Here is a 20833-nt window from a genome sequence, read left to right as displayed (position 1 = left end):
AAGAGAATGCGCCCCAATGGAAGAGAATGCGCCCAAATGGAAGAGAATGCGCCCCAATGGAAGAGAATGCGCCCCAATGGAAGAGAATGCGCCCCAATGGAAGAGAATGCGCCCCAATGGAAGAGAATGCGCCCCAATGGAAGAGAATGCGCCCAAATGGAAGAGAATGCGCCCCAATGGAAGAGAATGCGCCCCAATGGAAGAGAATGCGCCCCGATGGAAGAGAATGCGCCCAAATGGAAGAGAATGCGCCCCAATGGAAGAGAATGCGCCCAAATGGAAGAGAATGCGCCCCAATGGAAGAGAATGCGCCCAAATGGAAGAGAATGCGCCCCAATGGAAGAGAATGCGCCCCAATGGAAGAGAATGCGCCCCGATGGAAGAGAATGCGCCCAAATGGAAGAGAATGCGCCCAAATGGAAGAGAATGCGCCCAAATGGAAGAGAATGCGCCCAAATGGAAGAGAATGCGCCCAAATGGAAGAGAATGCGCCCCAATGGAAGAGAATGCGCCCAAATGGAAGAGAATGCGCCCCAATGGAAGAGAATGCGCCCCAATGGAAGAGAATGCGCCACGATGGAAGAGAATGCGCCCCAATGGAAGAGAATGCGCCCCAATGGAAGAGAATGCGCCCCGATGGAAGAGAATGCGCCCCGATGGAAGAGGAAGAGAATGCGCCCCGATGGAAGAGAATGCGCCCAAATGGAAGAGAATGCGCCCAAATGGAAGAGAATGCGCCCCAATGGAAGAGAATGCGCCCCAATGGAAGAGAATGCGCCCAAATGGAAGAGAATGCGCCCAAATGGAAGAGAATGCGCCCCGATGGAAGAGGAAGAGAATGCGCCCCGATGGAAGAGAATGCGCCCAAATGGAAGAGAATGCGCCCAAATGGAAGAGAATGCGCCCCAATGGAAGAGAATGCGCCCCAATGGAAGAGAATGCGCCCCAATGGAAGAGAATGCGCCCCAATGGAAGAGAATGCGCCCAAATGGAAGAGAATGCGCCCAAATGGAAGAGAATGCGCCCCAATGGAAGAGAATGCGCCCAAATGGAAGAGAATGCGCCCAAATGGAAGAGAATGCGCCCCGATGGAAGAGGAAGAGAATGCGCCCCGATGGAAGAGAATGCGCCCAAATGGAAGAGAATGCGCCCAAATGGAAGAGAATGCGCCCCAATGGAAGAGAATGCGCCCCAATGGAAGAGAATGCGCCCCAATGGAAGAGAATGCGCCCCAATGGAAGAGAATGCGCCCCAATGGAAGAGAATGCGCCCCGATGGAAGAGAATGCGCCCCGATGGAAGAGGAAGAGAATGCGCCCCGATGGAAGAGAATGCGCCCAAATGGAAGAGAATGCGCCCAAATGGAAGAGAATGCGCCCAAATGGAAGAGAATGCGCCCAAATGGAAGAGAATGCGCCCCAATGGAAGAGAATGCGCCCCAATGGAAGAGAATGCGCCCAAATGGAAGAGAATGCGCCCAAATGGAAGAGAATGCGCCCCAATGGAAGAGAATGCGCCCCAATGGAAGAGAATGCGCCCCGATGGAAGAGAATGCGCCCCGATGGAAGAGGAAGAGAATGCGCCCCGATGGAAGAGAATGCGCCCAAATGGAAGAGAATGCGCCCAAATGGAATAGAATGCGCCCCAATGGAAGAGAATGCGCCCCAATGGAAGAGAATGCGCCCCAATGGAAGAGAATGCGCCCCAATGGAAGAGAATGCGCCCCGATGGAAGAGAATGCGCCCAAATGGAAGAGAATGCGCCCAAATGGAAGAGAATGCGCCCAAATGGAAGAGAATGCGCCCCAATGGAAGAGAATGCGCCCCAATGGAAGAGAATGCGCCCCGATGGAAGAGGAAGAGAATGCGCCCCGATGGAAGAGAATGCGCCCCGATGGAAGAGAATGCGCCCCGATGGAAGAGAATGCGCCCCGATGCGCCCCGATGGAAGAGAATGCGCCCCGATGGAAGAGAGCGCATGCAGCTTGGAAGAGAGCGTGCACTGCTGGAAGAGAGTGCGCCCCGGTGGAAGAGAGTGCGCCCCGGTGGAAAAGAATGTGCACCACTGGAAGAGAGTGTTCACTGCTGGAAAAGGGGGCGACCTGCTATGAAAGTGTGCATCCTGCTGGAAGAGTGCGCGCCATGCAGGAAGAGAGTGAGAGAGTGCGCCCTGCTGGAAGACAGTGCATGGTGCCAGAAAAGTGCGAAGCTGCAAGAAAGCACAACTGCTAGTAGAGAGCACACTGCTAGAAGAGAATGCAGAAGAGTTCAGACTGTTTTCAGACACACAAGTGAACACCAGAGAATCCACACCCTTCTTCACTGTGCAAATGAAAGCGAACGCCCGATGGTTGCAAATTACCAAGTGGTAGATGCTCGAGATGATGGAACAGCACTGAGCACGGCCTTAATGCGATCAAACAAGAACTAAGAAACTATCGCACGTGAATGGGGTGCCGCCCAGGAGTCGCAATTGGGGTCATGCGGAGAGAACAATCTACAAAGGGAGGGGCTGTCTGAAAAAATGGGCCGAAATAGGGGAGTATTGGAGTGACTTCTGAGGTGGACTATGTACTAATGCTCACACTGAACCCGACATTTTCCGTTTGGAGCACCCTACTGTTGATATGGTTTGACACCCTGCCAAGGGGGATGAGTTTTTTTTAAAATTTTTATTATTGTACACCTTACTTGCAATAAAAAGCTTTTGCAAAATAAAAAGAAGAACTAAGAGCCATCACCTCATGATGAAGCAACATCAATATGTGTTGGACTTCATGACCACAATAGAGGGATGGGTGAGTTCCAAGATTGACGCGTCCTGCTGCACATTTATCCCTGGCAATGACCTGGGCAACAGGACTCTGACTCTTGCCATCCAAGCATTGCACCATTTACAAAGAGACATGCGTGAGGTTGTAGGTGTACCCGAGCAGGAGTGGTTTACAAACTGGTTCTCTTGGGTCTCTGGGATGTTGACCGGTCTGTGCACGTCATTGTTGCCCATTTTCATATTTCTATTGTTTTTGTTTGGTTTCAGCAAGTAGGGGTTTCCTGCTATAAAAACGCAATCCTCTAATTAAGTAGAATGCAAGTAACGTGGAAAGTAATAATAGTCAAAACAGAAGAACAACAGGCCTCCAATAATGCGACTGTCATGACGTATGGGTTAGATTAATGTAGCTGGAAATTCAGCTAGAGGGGGATGTTAATATTGATAAAATTAACGCCAATGTTTATAATGATACATGTGCACATAAGAACGAAATCGCATCACTATTATCAAATTCGCCCATCATGAACTCTCAATAAACCCTGACTCAGAAATACATGATCAGCCGGACTCTGTGACCTAGCCAAAGGTTACTGATTTCCAGGTCACATGTGAGGTGGACACAATGGCGCAAACAAGAAACTCAGGTCACTCCCTCAGATAAGCACAGTGAAACCAAAAATGGTCCAAGGAGATTATCCCTTGACCATTGTGTACAATGAGCACAATGGCCTGAGGGGTGCGCTCATTCCCAAAACACCATAAAGGCAGATGCCACATGTAGATAGGAACACACAGCCAATCAGGACACAGCACACACAGTACATACAGTGATCATGCACCCGTCATGCAGGACATCTGGTCACTTAATCTACTGGTGCCCACGCATGGTCGAGGCCCACTTGCAATTATCAGGGGCCTTATTTATGAACCCACAGACAAGGCTCACATTCTTTTACCAACAAGCATTTGCAATGCAATAGGTCTCGTATTTTCAAAAGTTTGAGCGATTGGCATTGTGATTGACAATCATTTCATTTATGCGTTGTTTTTAAAACACATCAATAGAAGGCATTGTCATTTACAATGCCAATAGCTGAAACTCGCAAATGCGAGACCTATTGCATTGAAAATGCTGCGCCCGAAATTTGTAAAAAGCGTTAGGAGACAGCTTGTCTTGCCAACAGCAGGCAGGACAACACTTTTTGAGAAAATAGTGCTCGGAGGCTTTAATTAAAGCCTACCCAGTAACAACCCACGTAACGGGGGTGTTGCCATGGGAGGTTACAAAATGAGACAAGGCAGTATTAAGGAGGGACTACTAAGCCTACTGAGCAATGAACAGCTACCGTTTACAATGGAAAATGACACAAGTCAATGAAAAATATGGGCGGAGCTTCAAGTTCCTAACTGAATACAGCATGCATCGCAGAGCAGTGCACCGCCCAGGCACGACCTATAAATGGATTGTCCAAAGTACTTTATGATACCTAAATAAAAAAAATTATAAAACTTGCCAAGACTGACTGTACTTTGAAACAGTCCTCAGACCCGCTTCTGTAACTGTGCTCCTGGCTGAAGTGTTTAATTAAACCACCTGTTCCTGTTTTCCCAAATGCCTCTTATTTTTCAAGGTAAAATCATATTTGAGCAGCAGTACGCTGTATTGACACAAAGGAGGTCATAGTACTACTGTGCATTACTTCCGGCCAATTTCAAATGCAAAGTCATTTCAAGCACAACCCTTTGTGCCAGACTTGGGTCACTTTTGAGAGGTAAACTCTGTGCAAAGTGTTAGTACCTGTGCCTTAGTGTTGAAAAGGAGTACTAATGCGATGAAAGAGAGTGCACACGACTGGAAGAGAGGACTCACTGCTCGCAGACAAGGTACGCCGTGGAAGAGTCCCAAAATGCACAAAGAAGGCATCGAATGGTAAGGGTGCACTCAAACATGGAAGGGAGTACACTTTTTTGGGAGGTTTGAGAGTGCACCCAGGCCTAAGGGCACAGAGGGCTTTACAATAGAGCAAACACAACAAGGTGATGGAAATAGAGTTCAACCACTCACCTCCAGTCACAGATCTGGGTTTAATCCATTGTTCTGTTGCTCAGTTCACCACCCCAGTTCAGACCCAGCCGTATGCAAATCAGTCTTTACCCTGTTCTTCATGGGAACAGTCCAGCCCGAACTTCTGGCCCAGATCAGGTCCTCACTGGACCAGAAACAAGCATCCTAGATTTAACCCAGATCTAATAGTGACTGAGGGTGAGTGTCTGGAAAGTTTTAGCCCTCCGTCTATTATCTTATTGTGTTGGCTTTACAACAGAAGCAGACAATTTAACACATTTTTTCTTTCTAGGCATAGAGAGATTAAGTGATTTACCCAAAAGCACAGGATTTTGAGCCAAGGCCCATTTTGTGCCTGTACTATTTCAGTTTGTCAATGTTTTTTTAAGCCATGTCATTAAGATGCAGCCCATCTACCGTGCACCATCAGGCAGCCAACGTTGTCATTGCATGTGTTTTTTTTTCTTTTCTTTCAGTCATGCTACAGAGAGGTTGTACCGCTGCACAGCATGGCTAAAAAAAGCCAAGAAATCTTGCATTGCCAATGCTTCTTGTGTCCGCTGCCAGCCCACATTAGCCACAATAACAACGTGCAACAGTTATAAAAGTGCCTATCCTGTATATAGTTGATTAAACCCTTAGTTAAGATCAGCTTGTAAAAGAAATATGGCACCCTGAAAAAAGTGTTCCTGAATCCTAGCACAGGCCAGGGGTGGGGGGAGGCATTGATAAAGCAATTAATCAGTACTTGGCCCATGCACCATGGAAGTGACAAAACACATGAAGAGAAAGTGAACCCAGCATGCTCTGACCAATGAGAAGCAAGGAAATAAGAATGATGATAAAGTCAACCAATGGTAAGTAATGGGCGGGTTCTAAGCCCCTTTTAAGTTAACAAAAGTCTTGCATGCGATGAGTCAAGTGAGACGTGGAAAGCAGGTACATCATAGGCAGTGAAGTAAGCTTCATACACACACACCAGACTGGTATGGGTCAGGCACAGCAAGATAGACGGACACACGGAATATGTACAGCACAGACAGCAGGGAGGCTTCACCAACACACACCAGACTGGTCCAGCCTCACCGATACACACAGAGTAGGTGCAGCACAGGCAGCGGAGCAAGCTTCCCTCGTACATACAGAAAGAACAGGACACACACCAACAGAACACGTGCAGCACAGACCGCAGCAAATGAGGCTTTGCTCACATTAATTTATTTATTTATATGAGTTTTATATAGCGCTGGCTAGACCGGGAGGTATCAGAGCACTTTACATATGGTTCCACAAAATTACATCAATTACAAGTTACAATAGAACATTTCAAGAGCTTAGAAGGGTAAGGGGGTGGGGTAAGGTGTAGGAGGGAGAAAGGATGGATGGAGAGATGAAGGAGAGTCTGTTTAAAGTCCGGCTGGGTAGGTGACGGCCAAGGGGGAAATCCACAGCCCATCTCTTCTATAGCTATCAGGTAGCTCTTACGGGCATGAGTTAAGTGGCTAGGTCTCAATGAGAAAACAATTAGAGAGCAAAGAGGAGGGATAAATGGAGCATAAAGGAGAAAGTGGATGGAGTTAAGGGGTATGAGGGAGAGTACGACCGAGAGATGAAGTAAGGTCTGCCCAATGTCCGGCTGGGTGACGGCGAAGGGGTAGACCACAGCCCATCTCCTCTATAGCTAACAAATAGTTCCACTGGGCATCGGCCAAAAAGCTAGGTCTCCACGGTCAGAGGCAGGTTCACAGATTCGGAATCCTGAAGGGTAGGCCGGATGGGGGATGTGTTCAAGGTCTGGACAAAGTCCATTTCACGCAAGCATAACAGGTACAATACAGACATCAGGTGAGCAAGATTCCCTCACACACAAAACAGGTACAAAACAGAGCTCAGCGCAGCACGTTTCACAAACACAGACTAGCTACAGCAAAGGGTTGCAGGGCAGGGTTCACTAGCACACACAGAATACGTACAGCATAGGCTGTTCAACAGGCTTCCCTCACACAAACGCATACCAAAAAAACAACACACCAGGCACAGAGAGCAGAAGAGCAACTTTCACAAAACAATAAGTACAGCACAGGCAGTAGGCTACACTTGCATACACAAAACAGGGACTGCACAGGAGGCAGAGCAAGCTTCCCGTACACACACACGAGACTGATGCAGCCAAGACACAGCTAGCCTCAATAACACACACAGGATGGACGCAGCATAGGCAGTGGAGAAGAGTTCCCTCACACACATGCATAGCAGTAGAACACAACACACATGACACAGAGAGCAGCAGAGCAACTTCACTAACTTATACACAATAGGTACAGAACAGGCGGCAGAGCAAGCTTCCCTCACACAAACAAGTAGAACTGGAGCCACACAACAGAAGACACAAGGCACAGAGAACAGCAGAAGCTTCACAGACACACATACAAGCAGTACATGGAACACACACCTACAGAGCACATACATTAAAGACAGCAGCAAATCAGGCTTCACTCACACATACACACATACACACACACAAAGATCACAGGTACAACACAGACATGACCAGAGCAAGCTTCCCTCTGACGCACATGTTCACACAAACAGAACAGGCACAACTCAAGCATCAGCAGAACATACTTTCCACATGCACTCCGAGCAGGTACAGCACAGGCAATATCAACGTACGCTTCTCTCACACAAACACAGTGCTGTTAGCAGCTCTGCAAGCTTCCCACACACACTCAGACCAGCTAAATGACAGGCAGATGAAGCTTCCCTCTCACATACAAAAACAACAGGTATTGAACAGACAGAAGCAACCCCATTGGGTGACCAGGCACCCCGGATCCGTCGCAGTCCTGGTTATAACCATCTGTCAATGCAAATCTCAGTAAATTTAGCACATGAATCGGTTTTAGAGTGGGAGGCTAGTTTTTAAGTGTTCTCATTCAGAATTAGTTAGAAACCAGTTTACTTAACTGGAATGAAATGACAGAGTCGGACGTAACAAGGGGTGAGCAGACATCAAGGAGACCCTTTGCTGAAGCCCCTTCCCCATAGCTGTATAACTACGTCTGAAAAGATGAGAGGTTATTTCATGAAAGTACTTGTTTGCACCATTTCAGTTACAATGTGAGAGATGCTGGTGGCTCTCTGAGAGGTAAGGGAAGCTGACCTGGGTATAATGAACAAATATGACTGGGCAGAGGTGATACAGAGCCCTCGGAAGGTTGCAATACGGGCGAGATTTCGCCTTATACAGCTACGTATACTTCTACAGATCCTACACATCTATAGCATTCTTACACCGAATGAATCGTAGCGATACTGACGGGTTTGAGGGGGAAAGGGGCACCTTTTTTCACATTTTCTCAGTTTAGAAAGCAACTAAAAACTTGGCTATTCCAACAAGCCTACCCCAACTGAGTCTCTGATTCTCCTGGAGCTCGTTCCCCCCAGCGCCAAGAAACCTACCCGGTGAATGTTGCGCTCTATAAATATTTTTAACAATAACAATAACAAATCAATGTTATGGGCCTGCCCCATATTCAACAGTACTGGAAAGAGATAGTACGGATAATGGCTGAGGCGGTGGGCCAGGACGTCCCTATGGTAGCCAGGTGGCACATATTATGTGTGACAGACGACAGCTGGCCCAAATATGTAAGACTCCGGCTTATGACAGCAGCCGTTGTAGCTTACAGGAATATAGCACGGGCGTGGGGAACGAAGCAACCACCAACGGTCACTGAGCAGAGCGCAGATCTGGACTGGTGCTGAGCAGCAGGAAAAGTGGTGATCCAGTGTAGGGGGTGCCTGGGGAACAGGATAAGATCTGGGGCTGCTGGGTGACGTACTGACGTCCTTGAGGCCCACACGACAGCATGTAACCCAATGACTGGGGTCCACCTATGAGCGTCATGAACTGACGTGTACTGTGGCTAATGCTGATAGTAATATAAAGAGTACTGAGTGTGAGCGCTATCCCTGTACATGAATGGAGACCACAACTTTTTATATTTTAACTAATTGTAATGTCTAGCTTCTTTAATAAAAAACAGAATTAAAAAAAATTAAGAGACAGCACAACGTTACTACCATGTCAGAGCGAAAAAGGTGAAAAAAAAAATATATATAGATATATATATATATATATATATATATATATATATATATATATATATATATATATAGATATATATATATATATATAGATATAGATGTCTCGCGCTGCAAGCAGCACAAGAAAAGGTCGCACTCAGGATTCTTTTCAATTTAGGAAAAAGAATTTATTTGACTCGACGTGTTTCGACACACAGTCTTTGTAACCAAGTCATACAATATATATATATATATATACAAACACACACAATATATATATATATATATATATATATATATATATATATATATATATATATATATATATATACACAAAATATATATTTCTGTTGTGGATCACCGAGCATCTCTGCACCGCCTGCTTCTCTATCTCAGAAGCATTTATTACTTTTATCAAGCCCTGAATATACAATTTGCTTTCTTGAACTTTCAGTGATGTTTTTACTTTTAGGAATGGAAACGTAGAAATCCCAGAATACAAAAGAAGACTAGACTGAATGAGCAAGTCGTGGGGCACCTTCAGATCTCTGGAACACCTTCTTCCGCACAGCTCCTTGAAGGGGAGCACACGGCGCTGTCCTTGTGCGTCTTTCTAACACTAGTCGCCCCCCTCGGTTGGTGCGGTTTGTCAGTGTAATTTCCCAGTAGTGGTGAGTGCAGTCATTATATTTAGGATGACCGGTTGTCCCGCTTTTACCGGGACCGTCCTGGTTTTTCATCACACGTCTCTGCAAATGTCGGTAAATTTAGCAGATGCCCCCGATTTAAGAGAGAGTCAATTGAGACAAGCCCTCGTCTGTTTGGGTGAAGAATTAGTAAGCAGCCTTATCGGAATCCAAATTGTTTACAGAGATAAAACGGTGTGTTAAGTTACTTTAAATTGCCCAGTGATGTCACATGTTCTGTTTTTCAGATGCTGACACGTCATTCTGTGCTGCTTGTTCAATGGATAGCTGGAGTCCTACTTTCATGTTTGTGGAAAGTCCCAGTTCTTGGTTTTCACAATCTTGTCGCCCTAGTACCACCCCAATACAAACACAGACCAAGACCAGGATAAACAGCGACAGCACAGCCTCCCTGCACAAGCTTGTCAGTGCGTTTCTAAAATCTTCATGACTACCTCCATAGTTAAGTTTGAATTCATACCCATTCACTCTTTGGCCTCTCAAGTGGCACTCCAGCCAAGGCCATGGACTTGTCCTGAGCCAGGGGCAGATTTGTAGTAAATTGCACCAGTGTCCCCTGGATACCCAGAAGGCACTGCGCGTGAGCTGACCACAGTGCACGCCTGGCAGTATAACTAAATAAACACACGTTAATGCAACTCAACAAGCAGAGGAGATAACGTGTTATTTAACTGCAGTCGGAGCAGGGAGATAAGGCCGAGCAGACAGCAGCCGGCGCAGGCGGAGTGCGAGAGGAGGCCCCGCCGCCAGAGAGGCCCCGTCCCGTCTCCAAAGGGGCCCCACTTATCTCCAAGGCCGGTCACAGTGGTGGGAATCTTTGGTGCCGCAGTCACACAATCACTCCCCTGCTAAGAGCCCCTCCTGGAGCGCTGCTCCTGTTACTGGCATAGCGCCCACACCTACCACCAATGTGGTCTCGAAGCACTTTCTCTTGTTTGCGTGTTGCACGGAGGAGCATGCAAACGCTGGCGCAGGGTGTGTAACTGGAGCAGGGGTCTGCAAACTCGGGGCGCACCCTCCCCCTAGGGGGGGGCTCAGTGATCCCGTGCGAGCCCCAGGCTCAGGCCAAAAAAAACATGATGCTAATAACAGTACTGTGTTTTAAGCAGGGGGGGTGACCTGCAGTAAGCCTCCGCAATGGGCCCTCACTAAGATCTTTTGTCATTTATATCCTGGCTGGGGCCATGTGTCAAAAGGGAAAGGATTCCTAAAAATCCCCACCCACATTTCTAATAATCCCACAGTAGATACTTTTACATGTTAGTAAGGCCTGCCTGACCAGAACAGTGTGTTTGGCAATAATGTATTTGCATTTTTAAAAAGTTAACAGAACTTAACTGCAATGAAGAAGTGGCTGGTATCGGGTGAAAGTGGTGGGGTAATCCGGCAAGAGGGGTTGAGGGGGGGTTAAAAACAAAAATAGAGTTTACCTGCCGCTCGCTGATGGGCATTCTTCTGATTTCTGCTGCACACAGGCTGAGGCTCCAATGCTCCCCTATAGCCAATCGCAGTGCTTCTCTCATGCTGGCACCAGCACGTGAGAAGCGCTGGGATTGGCCTGAGCGGGCTGCTTTCCTGCCCCAACGAGGCCTGGGAGCCTGTGCCTGCTGTTCTCCCCACCTGGCAATGCAGCTTGGGTTGGAGAGATGTCAGTGCGCATGTCGGTTTGGCCATCAAGACCAACCCACAGGCGCATGGACACCAGTGCCAACCACTCCCTCTTCGTGCCTTTCATCAATTAGGCCCCACCCCCAAGACTAAGCCCAGGAGAAAAAAATGTAATTATAATAAATCTGGTTTATTATAATTTGTATTCCTCAATTGTTGCAGCTGCTGGCGGGTGATACCGCTGCTCCACCATGACGACAGAGCCACAGCTGCTGCAATGTTGACATATGCCCTAGACATATTTAAACTTTGCAACTTTAACTGAAACATTTTCAAAAAATTCTGATGATTTTTTTTCCCGGAGAGGGGGGAGGGGGACATAAAAAAGTACTACAGGTCTGGGGAGTCCCATAGGAGGTGTGTGTCTGTTGCCACGTGTGAGACGGCACTTTACATGTTACTTCTTACGTCGAATGGGAAAGCAAACTTCAACTCCCAGAATGCAAATGGTCATGGTTACAAAGCTGGACTGGTGGGATGTGTCACTCAACACCTGGATCAGATATACCTGCACACAGAGTCACCCCATACCACCCCCTGCACCTCACAGACTGCCCCATCCACATCCAGACAGGGGCGGAGCTTCAATAAATATATCATCATCATTTCTGGAAAGAGTTGGGTGCAGGTGCTTCCAGTCGAGTTTGGTGAGGTGTCTGTCAGAAGGAATTTTTACATACAACGCAGACAAAAATGCACACAGACTATGGTGTAATTTAACATTATCTGCCAGCACGGTCATTGGAAAATCTATACCTTACACACCCCAATTTTACTGACTAAGCAACGCCCCTGCCTCCGGACATCTAACCCCCCTGCATGGAGTGTCCGGCTACATTACCCCTCCGGTCCCTCTGGGAGAGGCTCTCCCTCGCCCAATATTCCAGCACCCCCCTGCGGTGAAATGTCGACCCAGCTCCTCTGTCCAGACCCCCTGCCCGTCACCCCTGCTTACTTCTCTCTGTCTCCCCCACTTCTATTGGACAGCTGCCGGCATTTGCGGACGAAAACACGCCGCTTCTCTTAGTACAATGTTATCGTTTGATTAGTTTTTATAGCACCTAGGCTGGCGTTCAGCGCGCTTCCTGGCGCTCCATAGCTTGCCAGGAATCTACCCAGCTGTAGGATTACAAAAAAAAAAAAAAAAAAAAAATGCCCAGAATTACGCCACTTGGTCAACAAATTAGCTACCAGATCACCCCGCCTACTCCTCCAAAACAGCAAGTTAATTCGTCATAAAAAACAGAAAGGCGCTTCTGGGCGCTGTCTGGGAGGCTGCTTCCACATTCTTTGGTGGCTGGCGCGTCCCGCATGTGAAGAGGTTCCTCGTGGGGTGGGGGCCCTACACCCCCTCTGTTTACACTTGTCAGCTTGCGGCTACATGTATTTATACCGTGTTTACACTTCGCATGTCTGGCTGGTGTGAAACCGCACCGCGTCCTGTCCGACAGCGCCGTTCCTGGCGCAGCGCCCACTGAGCGCAGCGCTGCTACGAGGCGCTCGCCCCTCGGCGAGGAGAGCCCGCGGATTAAGGGTGTAAGCACAAGGATTGGTGCAGGGTGGCACAGAGGGTTCTAAACAGTTAGCCAGCCCCCAGCTGCCCCATGACAGATAGCCAGGCTCGAGTTCTGGCTAGCCCTCCTGGCCACAGGGGCCAGTCTCTGCCCCAGACACAGGCGGGTCCATGGGCCAGTCTCTGCCCCAGACACAGGCGGGTCCATAGTCCAGCACTGCCCGCCCCTGGAGTTGAATGGCAGCGCCCATCCAATGCCAGGATGTCTCAGGACAGGCACTAAATAAACTAAGCATTCCGAGCTGCGGGGTATAACCCCCAGAGGCTGCCGAGGCGCGGAATAAATGGGTGGCGAGCCTACAAATGAGCAGGGAGAGCAGAGCCCATGGTCTGGCCTGGCCCTAAGAGCGGTGCACGAGCCGAGCCCTGGAACCATGTGGCAAGTAAATCATGCAACGAGCGCGTAAAAATATGATATTGTTAAGCAGAAGCGTTTAAATAGTTCCTCTCAGTGGTGCGTAGGTATAACCCCCTCCTCTTGAGAGCTGAGTGCGTACACTAGGGAGGGAGGAGGAGAGAGAGAGCGACAGAAGTGAAAGAGATAGAGAGAGTGAGAGAGATAGAGAGAGTGAGAGAGTGAGAGAGAGAGAGATAGAGTCTCTGTGTGTGTGTGTGAGAGAGAGAGAGAGAGAGAGAGAGAGTGAGAGACAGAAGCAGCGAGAGAAAGAGAGCGAGTGTGAGAAAGAGAGAAAGTGATAAAGAGAGTATGAGAAAGAGAGAGAGTGAGTGGGAGAAAGAGTGTGTGGGAGAGAGTGTGAGAAAGAGAGGATGTGAAAGAGAGAGAGGGTGTGAGAAAGAGTGAGATAGTGGGAGAGAGAGTGTGAGAAAGAAAGAGAGAGAGTGAGAAAGAAAGAGAGAGAGTGAGAAAGAAAGAGAGAGAGTGTGTGTGTGGGGTAAGGTGGGAAGGAGAAGAATCAAAATACTGAACAAAGTGTCCCAAAGTCTACGCTGCCTGAGGCTGAAAGATCAAGTAGCCAGGGCAGCCAAAGAGCCCTGAGAATGTAGCCGATTCCCCTAAAAAGCTAGATAAAGTGGGGTACACACTGGGGGCTAAAGAACAAGCTAGAACACCACAGCTCACTCCACCTTACACAGCGCCGCGCCGTGGTGAGAACCGCAAAGCGCAGCTGTTCACCAAGAGAGTGAACGACCGAGGACCAGAAATAGAGACTGACTGACAGACACCAACCAGAGACCAGGAGAGAAGCGAGTCTGCCCCAGCGGGGCCGGACAGAAGCAGCGCCAGGCTGTCTCCTGCCCCCCCCCCCCGCCCACTGAGACACACACAGCACTCACTCCCCGCCCACTGAGACACACACAGCACTCACTCCCCGCCCACTGAGACACACACAGCACTCACTCCCCGCCCACTGAGACACACACAGCACTCACTCCCCGCCCCCTGAGACACACACAGCACTCACTCCCCGCCCCCTGAGACACACACAGCACTCACTCCCCATTAAACGGCACTTCAGACACTCAGTCGATTCACTCGTTTACTTTGTCAACACTAGTCGTGCCAATAAACTTCTGTGCTGCGTTGCGTTGTGTGGCGGTCGGTGGTCTATAAACGAACAAAGCATCCCCCGCCCCGAGATGCGCCTAGTGGTACCTCTATAGCGCCAGGAGGCGGGGGTACAGATCACGTGACGGGTCTGTAAAGAGTGCTGGCATGGAATATATATGCGCGCGGCCCTACGTCACCGCAGTAAAAAACTCACATACGGAATCTTTCACTGTGGGGGAAACGTAAACACGCCAAATAACTAACTAAACACAGACAGTGACCAGAGACCAGAAAGAGAGTCTGTCCACAGGCCAACTCACAGACACAGGAGAGGGCAGAGACTGTCCACAGGCCAACTCACAAACACAGGAGAGGGCAAAGTCTGTCCACAGACCGACCCACAAACACAGGAGAGGGCAAAGTCTGTCCACAGACCGACCCACAAACACAGGAGAGGGCAGAGTCTGTCCACAGACCGACCCACAAACACAGGAGAGGGCAGAGTCTGTCCACAGACCAATCCACAAACACAGGAGAGGGCAGAGTCTGTCCACAAACCGACCCACAAACACAGGAGAGGGCAGAGTCTGTCCACAGACCGACCCACAAACACAGGAGAGGGCAGAGTCTGTCCACAGACCGACCCACAAACACAGGAGAGGGCAGAGTCTGTCCACAGACCGACCCACAAACACAGGAGAGAGCAGAGTCTGTCCACAGACCTTTCCACAAACACAGGAGAGAGCAGAGTCTGTCCACAGACCAATCCACAAACACAGGAGAGGGCAGAGTCTGCCCACAGACCGACCCACAAACACAGGAGAGGGCAGAGTCTGTCCACAGACCGACCCACAAACACAGGAGAGGGCAGAGTCTGTCCACAGACCAATCCACAAACACAGGAGAGGGCAGAGTCTGTCCACAGACCGACCCACAAACACAGGAGAGGGCAGAGTCTGTCCACAGGCCAACTCACAAACACAGGAGAGGGCAGAGTCTGTCCACAGACCGACCCACAAACACTGGAGAGGGCAGAGTCTGTCCACAGACCGACCCACAAACACAGGAGAGAGCAGAGTCTGTCCACAGACCAATCCACAAACACAGGAGAGAGCAGAGTCTGTCCACAGACCAATCCACAAACACAGGAGAGGGCAGAGTCTGTCCACAGACCGACCCACAAACACAGGAGAGGGCAGAGTCTGTCCACAGACCAATCCACAAACACAGGAGAGGAACACGACCACAAGAGAGAGAGCCGCACAAATAGAACTGGCACACACCCCAGCCACAACCAACCACCGCCACTAGCACTACGGCCTCTTCCGCGACTGTCAAACCCTAAAGCTGCCATGCGCCAGCGCCACTGGGATTAGAATCAAGACCAACCAGCACAACCATCACTGCCTCTACCACTAATACCACCCACCGCTACTAACACCATTGCCAAACACACACTCCCAATCACTAACAACAACCAGCACCACTATGTATGGCTAGAACCACTGCCCATCACCCTTGCTATCCACTAACACAAGTATTGAAGTCCCTACTAACTGTGCCAACTTTTAGCACCACAGCCAACCACCAATGTCCTTACCACCAGTACTGCAACCAGCACCACTGTGGCTAGAACCACTGCCAATCACCAGCCCCACTGCCAACCAAGAACAAAAGCACTGGCGCCCCATCACTACCGCCTTGCACTACCACAAGCATCACATCCCCTATTAACAGAACCAACCATTAGCACCACAGCCAACCACCACCATCATCATCACTGTCCCTTCCACCGCTACTAACACCACTGCCAATCACACACTCCCAATCACTACCAGCAACCAGCACCACTATGTATGGCTAGAACCACTGCCCGTCACCATTGCAATCCACTATCACTAGTCTCCTATGTCTATACCCGTCTATGTAACTATGGAACCTGTAACTCACTGATCCTCATGTAAAGCGCTCTGATACCTAGCCATCGCTATATAAAGCTCTACGAATAAATAAATAAACAAATACTGTGTCAATTTTTAGTACCACAGCCAACCACCAACGTCCTCATCATCACTGCCTTCCGGTCCACCACTGTGCCTACCAGTACTGCCAAATAGCACCACTGTGGCTAGAACCATGGGCAACTACCAGACGCATCGCTGTCCCTACCACTAATACCACTACCACCACTGCCAATACCAGTGCTGCCAATCACACCACTCTGAACCACTAGGTGCACCACGATATTTGGCTACAACTCCTGCCCATCACCATTGCTATCCTCGTGCACAGTATGAGTCCCTACTAACTGTGTCAACGTTCAGTACCACAGTTAACCACCAGTGTCCTCATCACTACTGCCATCCACCACTGCAAACCACCAGCCTACTCTGGCTAGAAGCACTGCCAGCCAAGGCCACTAGCATTAGTGCCCTATCGCCACTGTCATTCACGACCACAAACATCCCTGTAGGGACAGGACCAGCCATTAGCACCACAATCGCAAAACATAAGTATCACTGTCACTACCGCCACTGGCAGCACCACTGCCAACAACAACTAGAAACATCACTTTCTTTACAATTGCTGCACACCACCACAAGCATCACTTCCACAACTGCCAACTACTACCATAGGTTACTATATCTACCAGACAGCCAAGCAAACCACTGACAAACACCTCCACAGGCATCACTTCCACAACTACCACCACAAGGTTACTCTATCTACCAAGCAGCCAATAAAACCACTGCCAACCACCACCACAAGGTAACTATATCTACCAGGCAGCCAATAAAACCACTTGCAAACACCACCACAAGCAACACTACTACAACTAAAAACTGCCACCACAAGGTTAATATATCTACTAGGCAGTCAATAAAACCACTGCCAAACACCACCACAAGCAACTGAAAACTACCACCACAAGGTTACTATATCTACCAGGCAGCCAATAAAATCACTGCCAACCACCACCACAAGGTAACTATATCTACCAGGCAGCCAATAAAATCACTGCCAACCACCACCACAAGGTAACTATATCTACCAGGCAGCCAATAAAATCACTGCCAAACACCACCACAAGCAACACTACCACCACAAGGCTGCTATATCTACCAGGCAGCCAATAACACCACTGCCAAACACCACCACAAGCAACACTACCACAACTGAAAACTACCACCACAAGGTTACTATATCTACCAGGCAGTCAATAAAACCACTGCCAAACACCACCACAAGCAACACTACCACAACTGAAAACTACCACCACAAGGTTACTATATCTACCAGGCAGCCAATAAAATCACTGCCGACCACCACCACAAGCAACACTTCCACAACTGCCAACTACTACCACAGGTTACTATATCTACCAGGCAGCCAATAAAATCACTGCCAAACACCACCACAAGCAACACTTCCACAAGTGCCAACTACTACCACAGGTTACTATATCTACCAGGCAGCCAATAAAATCACTGCCAAACACCACCACAAGCATCACTTCCACAACTGCCAACCACCACCACAAGGTTACTGTACCAGGCAGCCAATAAAACCACTTGCAAACACCACCACAAACAACACTACCACAACTGCCAAATACCACCACAAGGTTACTATATCTACCAGGCAGCCAAAAACACCACTGCCAAACACCACCACAGGCAGCACTTCTCCGACCACAGCCACTACACGCCACTGCAGCCGCTTCCAGCCTCTGCAATACACACCCCCGTTAGCGAAGTTTACATCTGTGCCCAGTGCCCCCCTCACCAGCAGGTCAGCGCCCAGCATATATTCCACCGCCCACAACTCCTCATGAGCAAGGTGTCCCTACAGCTACACATGCTCCTCTATCCTGGGAGGGCAGTTGTTGGTACAGTAATGTGGGGTGCTGTCCGGGGTGTGTGGGGGGGGGGGGGCGTGGGAGGAGAGAACAGCCATGGAGTTTTAACCTCTTTGTTTTCCATACCCCCCCCCCCCCAGTTGAAGTTTTAAAAGTTGTCAAGGCTGCTGTCCTGACGTTCATCCCTTACATGAGGTGTCTGTCTTTGGGGTCTGGGTCACACAGACCTTGGGGTTCCAGGGAAGTCCCTCTAGTTCTTTAAGGGGTGCATCTTTCTGAGTCTCTGTCTCCCCTGGCAGTCTGAGGGTCTCTGGGTCGCCGAGCCTTGTGCGTGTGTGTGTGGGGGGGGGGGTCTCCACGGCGGCGCCTCTGAGGTCTGTGGATCTGTGCGTGGGGGCGGTGGGGGGTTTCCAACGTTGGGGTGATGTTATGCACCGGATCCGGGGCTCTGTGATGTCTGACCCCCGGAATACGTGGATACAAGACTCTCCGTGGCTCTGTGAGGGGGTGGGGTGTCTGAACTGTGGGGCCCCTGGGTTCTCCATGGGGTTGGGCGTTCTAAAGCAGAGATTTCACGTGGAGTGGGCACGGGTCCCCATGAACCGGAGGGGCGCTGGGGCACCCCAACTCCACGCACTGGAACAGTTTCAAGCACTTTAACACGACCCCCCCTCCCAGGAGGTCACATCAGGCGTGGGGGGTCGTAGGGGGTAGTTGTCCCTTACCTTCTAGTTCCCGGGGGTGGCAGCGCTCAGTCCCGGGGGTGGCAGCGCTCAGTCCCGGGGGCGGCAGCGCTCAGTCCGCAGCTGAGGGGCTCGTCCTGCTGGAAGTGTTCAGTCGTGAAGGGGTTGAAGTGCTTCTCCAGTGGGTGAGTCACAGCCTCTCGTGGGTAGGGTAGAGGTGTCTTTTCAGTCCAGGGTGGCGGGGTGTCCAGCTCTTCCAGGGGTCTCCCTACCCCCCGTACCCCAGAATCAGCCGTCTCAGCTCGTCAACTTGCGACTGCCTCCCCCCAGCTCACAATCTCCTCCTCTGGGTAATTCGGCCCCGTCCACAACTCGAGCCCCTCCCCTCTATCCCCGCACCCTCACATCAGCTCCTCGGGACCCTCCCCACTTCCCCCCTAGACCCTTCCCTCAGCTCCTCTGGCCCCTCCCCCAGGTCCCTCCCCCAGGTCCCTCCCCTCAGCTCCCCTGAACCTTCCCCTCTCCCCCCCTGGGCCCTTCCCTTAGCTCCTCTGGCCCCGCCCCTCTTCCCCTGCAATCTCACATCAGCTCCTTGGGACCCTCCCTCTTCCCCCTGGACCCCTCCCCCCCTTGCTGGACCTTTACCTCAGCTCCTATGGCCCCTCCCCCTTTCCCTGCCCCGCCCCTCGGCTCCCTTGGCCCCTCCCCTCTCCCCACGGACCCTTCCCCTATCCCCCCTCCTCCCTGGACCTTCCTCCCTCTGCCCCTTCTGCTGCCACAGACTCCGCGCCCAGGCTGGGGGCAGGAGGTGGGCACGAGACCGGGGCAGGGGGCACCACTACTAGCATCTGGGGGGCGGGGGGGGGGTGCGAGACGGGATCAGAGGGGGTGGGAGTCAGATAAAGTCTTCATGAGTGAAACAGAAGAAACAACTCTATCGCCGACTGTCAGGAGAGCAGACAGACACACAGCCGCGGGCACCACAAACGACCTATACAGAAGTGTCACTCAAGGATGGGGCAGGAGGCGTGGGCATCACGAAAACCACGTCAGCTGCAATGTGCCCTGCTGTGACCTCTGTGGGCCCCCAGTGAACCGCTGCTGTTAGCGCCCCCCCCCTCCCTTCACCCATGGAACCTTATGATTTGAACCTCTAAACTTCACCCCAAATACATAAACAAGCATTTGCAATGCAATTGGTCTCGCATTAGGAGAGTCTGAGCTATTGGTATTGTAAATGACACTTTTTTTTATTTATGTTTTGTTTTTGAAAATAGCGAAATTAATAGCTTTGTCATTTACAATGCCAATAGTTATAACGTTCCCAAATGTGACACCTATAGCATTTGTAAAGCAATATGTGTTGTATTTACGTGACTTACATGTATTGATATTACAAACAACAATGGCTTTTCATTTTTTTTCAAGAATTAATACTTAAATACAAGTTATTGTAATTTATAATGGCAATAGCTTAAAGTTTTGTAAATAACTATTGTGAAGATTATGTTCAGTGTATTTTATTGTGACAAAAATCCAAGAACAGAAGTGAAATATTAACATCTTTTTGTTACATTTGTAATCAAGCTTTAAACATTGAGAGAACATATTTGAAACAGTTGTTGTTGAATGGTTGCACAGATTGATGCAGTGGTGCCGCTGAGTGATGTTGTGATGGCGAACGAGTGATGCTGTGGTAGCGCATAGTGATGTGGTGGTGCCCCTGAGTGATGCTGTGGTGGTGCGGAGTCATGCTGTATGCTATGTTTTGTTTTGCTATCCTATGTTTTGGTTTGTTATGCTATGCTATGTTTTGCTATCCTATGCTTTGATTTGTTATGCTATGCTATGCTGTGTTTTGTTATGCTATGCTTTGTTATGTTATGCTATGTTTTGCTATGCTAT

General features: G+C 49.6%; 1 protein-coding gene across 2 annotated transcripts in view; it reads right to left on the bottom strand.

Annotated features, from left to right (window-relative positions):
- The window catches only part of TSPAN18 (tetraspanin 18), a 338313-nt gene extending 318924 nt beyond the window's left edge, over nucleotides 1-19389 (bottom strand). Inside the window, exon 1 of one of the 2 annotated variants that reach the window (XM_078684359.1) lies at nucleotides 18971-19389. The gene's annotated coding sequence lies outside the window, so the exon portion shown is untranslated. The remainder of the gene's footprint in view (nucleotides 1-18970) is intronic. The other variant, XM_078684360.1, reaches the window with a different exon arrangement.
- Nucleotides 19390-20833: the final 1444 nt, after the last annotated feature.

The sequence above is a fragment of the Lissotriton helveticus genome, chromosome 3_2 (assembly GCF_964261635.1).
Source record: "Lissotriton helveticus chromosome 3_2, aLisHel1.1, whole genome shotgun sequence".
Taxonomy (NCBI): domain Eukaryota; kingdom Metazoa; phylum Chordata; class Amphibia; order Caudata; family Salamandridae; genus Lissotriton; species Lissotriton helveticus.
This window is presented reverse-complemented; position numbering and strand designations above follow the sequence as displayed.